Source organism: Crassostrea angulata, chromosome 6 (genome assembly GCF_025612915.1).
Source record: "Crassostrea angulata isolate pt1a10 chromosome 6, ASM2561291v2, whole genome shotgun sequence".
NCBI lineage: Eukaryota > Metazoa > Mollusca > Bivalvia > Ostreida > Ostreidae > Magallana > Magallana angulata.
This window is the reverse complement of record NC_069116.1, coordinates 58906938-58913089: the sequence shown is the minus strand read 5'-3', so window position 1 is coordinate 58913089 and position 6152 is coordinate 58906938.

The window sequence follows — 6152 nt, the reverse complement described above, 5'->3', positions numbered from 1 at the left end:
GAGAGAGAGAGAGAGAGAGAGAGAGAGAGAGAGAGAGAGAGAGAGAGAGAGAGAGAGAGAGAGAGAGGTCATAATCATGGATACATAAATGTGAAAAGTCTAATCAGTTTACATGATCATGCACGGATCCAGAAAAATTTACCGGGGAGGGGGTGGGGGTCTGAGAGATAATTTTGTTTGCGGGAAGGGGGTCCAAGGCCCCCGACCACCCGGCTCTAGATCTGCGTATAGATGTATGCCAACTCTAGGCAGCGCAGGTTTTTTCTTTGGTAACTATAAGGTTTTTTTTCGCGCAATGCCAGAAGAAATGTTTCCAATAGTCATAATTATATGATTCCGCAGGTGGATTTAGATTGTCGATGTTTATATTGAAAATGTAGTCATTCTCCTGTTTACTTGGGACACTGGACATACGAAAGATAATTTCGTCTTAACTTTATACATATACATGTATACGATCAAAGTTAACTGATATACTTCGTGGAATTGTAATAATCGCACAATTACTTAAGTGTACGAAAGCCGAGAAGGATCATTCGAGATTCGAGATTCGAAATACGAGATTCGAAATACGAGATTTGAGATTCGAAATTCGAGATTCAATATCTAAATTAACCAATCAAATCAAGGATCTGAAAATATCCCTTTCTAAGTGATTTTGTTTGTCCTGGTGCATTTCTACCTGATGCGTTTGAACCCTAAGGTATTTCACCACCAGTAATAGTTTAAAACCCGGGTTTATTCACCCCTTTTGTGTAAAAATGCGGTTATGGTAGAGAACTTCATAAGCGTAGCTAATTTTTTCTGTAGGGGGTCCTAGGCCAATTTTAAAAAATTTTACTATGTAAATTTAATAAGCTCCAATTTTCCCGAGGAGGGGGTCCAGATCCCCTGACCCCCTCCTTTCTAGATCCCCGCATGAAGATTAGTACTTGTATCTAAATATAAATAATCTGTCCTGTTTCACTAATAAATATAAGCATTACTTATCGTTTTTATGTATGCATACAGTGATACACTAGACTAGTACTATGATTATAAACAAATCATTGAGGTATAAAAGTAAAACTACTCATAATTTATCTACAGTGCATCGTTATGGAGCTACACAGAAAGTTTTATATTAATTTGCCGAGCTAAATAAAAAAACCCCCTGGAAAACGAAGAGAAAACAAAGTGGGGACAGAATAACTGACAAATTAATTAGGACTATATAGCCCCCCCCCCCCCCTCTTGAAATGTATATACTGAAAACAGATTATTGGCGTACAACATCCGCACAGAATTTCATGGTTTTGTTTTATCATTTTCGCTAGCTAATGTAAGACATCACAAATACCCCAAACCCCCTCACGGAAAAAGAAATGCTAGGTGATGAGAGAGAGAGAGAGAGAGAGAGAGAGAGAGAGAGAGAGTCGGTCGATGTAAATCACAGGTGCGCTAACACCGTTAAAATTAAAGCTTGCTAGTTGGTCTGCCCTACCCTAGCTACCTCCTCTCTTTTCTCGTTTTAGAGGCTTAATTATTGTCTATATATGCTTGTAACAAATCAAATCAATTTCAAATTCTAAATCAAAACTGAATTTGACACTACAAAACTCTCTCTGTGTCTGTCTGTCTGTCTGTCTGTCTGTCTCTCTCTCTCTCTCTCTCTCTCTCTCTCTCTCTCTCTCTCTCTCTCTCTCTCTCTCTCTCTCTCATATCGACAATGGCATTGCCATACCCTACAATACACTATTCTTATCTGGATTTTTGTCTTTGAGGTTGTAAATCATTATATCTTCTATGGTTTAAAACTTTATCATAACCTATAATTTGACATGTCGATTATTTCATTGAGTTTCGTTTCATAGCTAAAACATTTAGATTAGATCTTTCTTCGCGAGCCGATTTTTACACAGTTGGGGCGAATACACTTCGGGTTAAAATTGTTCGGGGGGAAATACATACAGGGCAAACAAAACCACTTAGATTCGCAAAGCCAACAGTGTTATTTCTAATTTAATTGTTTATACTGTGTGGGGTTAATTCATCAATGTTAATTTAACCATTTTATAACCACTATATAAGAGTTATTAAGACATTTATTTGTAGGAAAGAGCATGTACGAATGATCTTTATTTAGAACAGTTTGATGTTGCTAGGATACAGGTTTCAGATCCATGATTTGATTGGTTAATTTAGATATTGAATCTCGAATTTCGAATCTCGAATCTCGTATTTCGAATCTCGTATTTCGAATCTCGAATCTCGAATGATCCTTCTCGGCTTTCGTATAAGTGACTTATAAAAACAAACTAATTTTTACATATATTTTATTATATAAAGTCAGCAAAATAACCCAACATCCAAACTATTATAATGTTAAAAATAATAAAAATAGAATTTAATGATAAAAATACTTATCGTCCGTCAAATAGACATCTGATGACGTATTTCCATGTTAAAATTATCATATGGCTTTGTAAAGTTTTCCTTTGTTTGGAATCTTAGGCGCGCAAATAAAAACGTTATCAATAATCATACAATTTATCATAACTGATTGAATCAAGTTCTGGGGAAAATTAAAATAATTGGACGATTTAAGGTGAACTAAAAGCTTACAAAACAATTGACAATTTTATACAATATTTTCAAAAGGTTGTGTCTCATTTTTCTTAACTATTATTGAAAAATATTGTTTATGAATCATACTATCGGAAACATCTGACGCCTATTTTCATCGGTCGAATGCGGCATCCAGATTATTTATAGATAGAAACTGCATATGATGACGACTAACTTTGATTTTGTATCGACGATTTTTGATGCTATGTCTGATTGTTAAAAATGAAATGGATTCAAAGTTGACTAAAGAGACAACCATTAGGGTTAACATTAGTTTTAGACTATCGGAAACCCATGGCACCATGATAATATAACTCCAATCCTTTAGATAGATAGAGTTTGAAAATTGAGCTTGACAGCAAAATATGTCAGATATTGCATACATGTCAGATAATATAACACCTTTGTTTTGCCTCGGACTAGAATGTCGCGACGTCATTGGATGAAACGCGTCACGTGGCTGCCTTACAAATTTCTTTAAAAGGCAAGCGTCAAAATTTATAGCGCAACATGGCGGACGTAACGTTATTTGAACTGATTTTCTACACAAACGTTTGTTTACATATCAAACTTTAGGTCCTCGACAAAACAAAACACTTATTAGGTTTATTACTGACTGTTTAAAGAAATTTGTGGGGTCGGTAAAGTCCATAGAAGGCTCGGCTCCGCCTCGCCTTCTATGGACTTTACCGACCCCACAAATTTCTTTAAACAGTCAGTAACAAACCTAATAAGTAATAATGTCTATATTATTAGCAATTTTTCATTCGAAGGAAAGGGGTGGCTTGACCCCCCCCCCCCTTTCATCTACATCTTTACCAGAGCAGATAGTCTAAATTACTCCTCATATAAACTAATAACTTATTCGTCCGAACAAATAGCTAATTCGTCCAAACAAATCCTAATTCGTCCGAACAAATACGTATTTCGTCCGAACAAATCCTAATTCGTCCAAACAAAAAACTTATTCGTCCGAACAAATCCTAATTTGCCCGAACAAAAAGCTAATTCGTCCGAACAATTCCTAATTCGTCCGAACAAATAGCTAATTCGTCCGAACAAATCCTAATTCGTCCGAACAAATACGTAATTCGTCCGAACAAATCTTAATTCGTCCGAACAAATAACTCATTTGTCCGAACAAATAACTTATTCGTCCGAACAAATCCTAATTCGTCCGAACAAATAACTTATTCGTCCGAACAAATAAGAATTATTTATTTTTTCATCTGGCCCTTCCACGCCGCCGTATGGAGACGAGGGCAAAAGAGGCAAAAATAAAACACGAGACGAATATTTTTCTCTAAAGAATAAATCCTCCTTCCTCTTTTAAGGATCCTCGACACCCCGCGTGACTTCTACTTTTTATGACAGTACGTGACAACATGGCGATTTCACCAAAATGTGTTGTCTCTGTGGTGCAATGGGTGTTGCTTCTGTCTACCAACTCGCAGGTCCCGAGTTCGAATACTGTAGGGACTTTGATTTTCATAACGGCGGTAAATTTTGAAAAGTTGAGTTTTTCCCCAAAAATTGATTTTTTGTGTCATTTTCAAGTCGAATCCATATCTTTCAGTGACTTAGAAGAATGGACTTGTATTAAGAACTTTTCCCGGGTGTGTGGAGGACCCCTAAAGAACATATTTTATTTATAACTGAAAAAAGAAAATAGAATGATCTACATTTGAAGTGTTGAAAAAATGAATAAAATGTTTTCTTTTGTGATTAAATACATGTACGATTTTAACGGTTGGTGCTAACATTGCAGAGAAAATACGCGTTATGCAATTTTGCTTTATTCATATAGATATACATCTACATAAAAGGTCAATAGCTTATTGATTTTCGACTCTTCTGTTTAAGAGATTGGAATTGGACCATCAACGGGGACCTTAACATAGCGGAAAGGTCAAGAAACACCTCAAACAATAGATACAGTAGGCTTTGGTTTGAAACTTAGGCTACGAAGGTGGTCATACCTATTAGGTAACCTATCGAATCATTTTCGTGAGGTGAGATCAATTTCTTTACGATGTCATTTGGTAGACATGAACTGGTTAGGAGCTAAATATCCTGTGGTGTTAGCATACTAGTACTGTATTGATGTGCCAGGTTACCTGGATCCTGATAATGGGGTAGTCGTCCGAACGAACGATGTACCATGTATTATACACATCTTTTTAGTGTGAACATATTTATCGAAAAAGGCAGGAGTGGGCGATCTATTTTTTTAAGACATGATACTCACCAAAAATAACTTTTATAACAACTACACGTTTTGTAGGGGACGCTACACACGACTCGTTTCTGATCAAGCCACGCGCTCCTCACCTGTATACAGATCTTGCATCGGTATTGCGCGTGTTTTAACATTTGCTTTATCAGAATGATAAGATATTTCATTACGTAAAGCCAACTGGGTGACCGGGTTTTATCTATTTCTTAAAAAAAAACTCCCCTGTCAGAGGACGCGTTTTTGGGTTGTTCTGTACCATTCTCGTATCAACGTGACATATCAGGAAAAAATGGCATCTGACCTAAAAAAGCAAAAATATCGATATTTGGGTTCTTACCGAGAAAATGGCGTATAACGTAATCTTAAGAATCAACAATATCTGTCATTTAGTTATATTTGACGTATTGTTATTAATCAAAAGCTAAAGATTAAAAGATACGATACGTGTACATTTGGTGTACAATTATACAAAACTTAACCTATGTGACTACAACTGTACATCTAACTTCGTTCTTGTGACTTAATCGTAGACTAGTCTTTTTTACTCTTATAGGATCTTGGTTCTCTTAAGATCATTCATGAGAATTTAGCTGATCGTAAAACATTTCACGGTCAATTCTTTTCCTACAATAAACACTATCAGCTGTCAGTCGTAACTGTATCATCAGGTCTCATTGCATCTTAAAAAAATACATGCGCCGTTTCGCATCTAATCGTGATCTCGTATTGAGGTGTTTTATTAGCAATATTAGACAATGCAATGTATCGATGTGTTACGTTGTTCGACAACCGATCACAATCCCAGTCAGGCTATATAACACTTCATACGCCATTCGCTGTGCAATCGTGCCTCAATCTTAAGACTTTTGTGATCGTGCAGGTAACTGAACAGGGCATAAGATCGTGTTAGGTCGTAGCCTGAAATCTACCTTATTGCGACTGAACACCGCCTTTCATATAAATATGCATCACTTCATGTCTCAACTTTAAATTTCCAGAGAGTAGATGAATATAGAATATCGTGGGACTCGTTTGATATTTAACTGTACAGAGTAAACTCTACATAAGATCATCAAAAATGGTTGTTGCTGACAGAAAAACACAGTTTAAACCCCCCCCCCCCCCCCCAGAAAATGTGTAACTATTACAAAAAGATCGCAGACGCTACCAATGTCTGACGATTTATTATTATGTAGATATGTACTCGGAGACTGCCATGTGGCTCATATAGTAGTAAGTCCCGACCGTATATATATTGCCTCATTGACACTATTAAACGTCACGTGCGTCGTCGCAATTTGTAATGTTC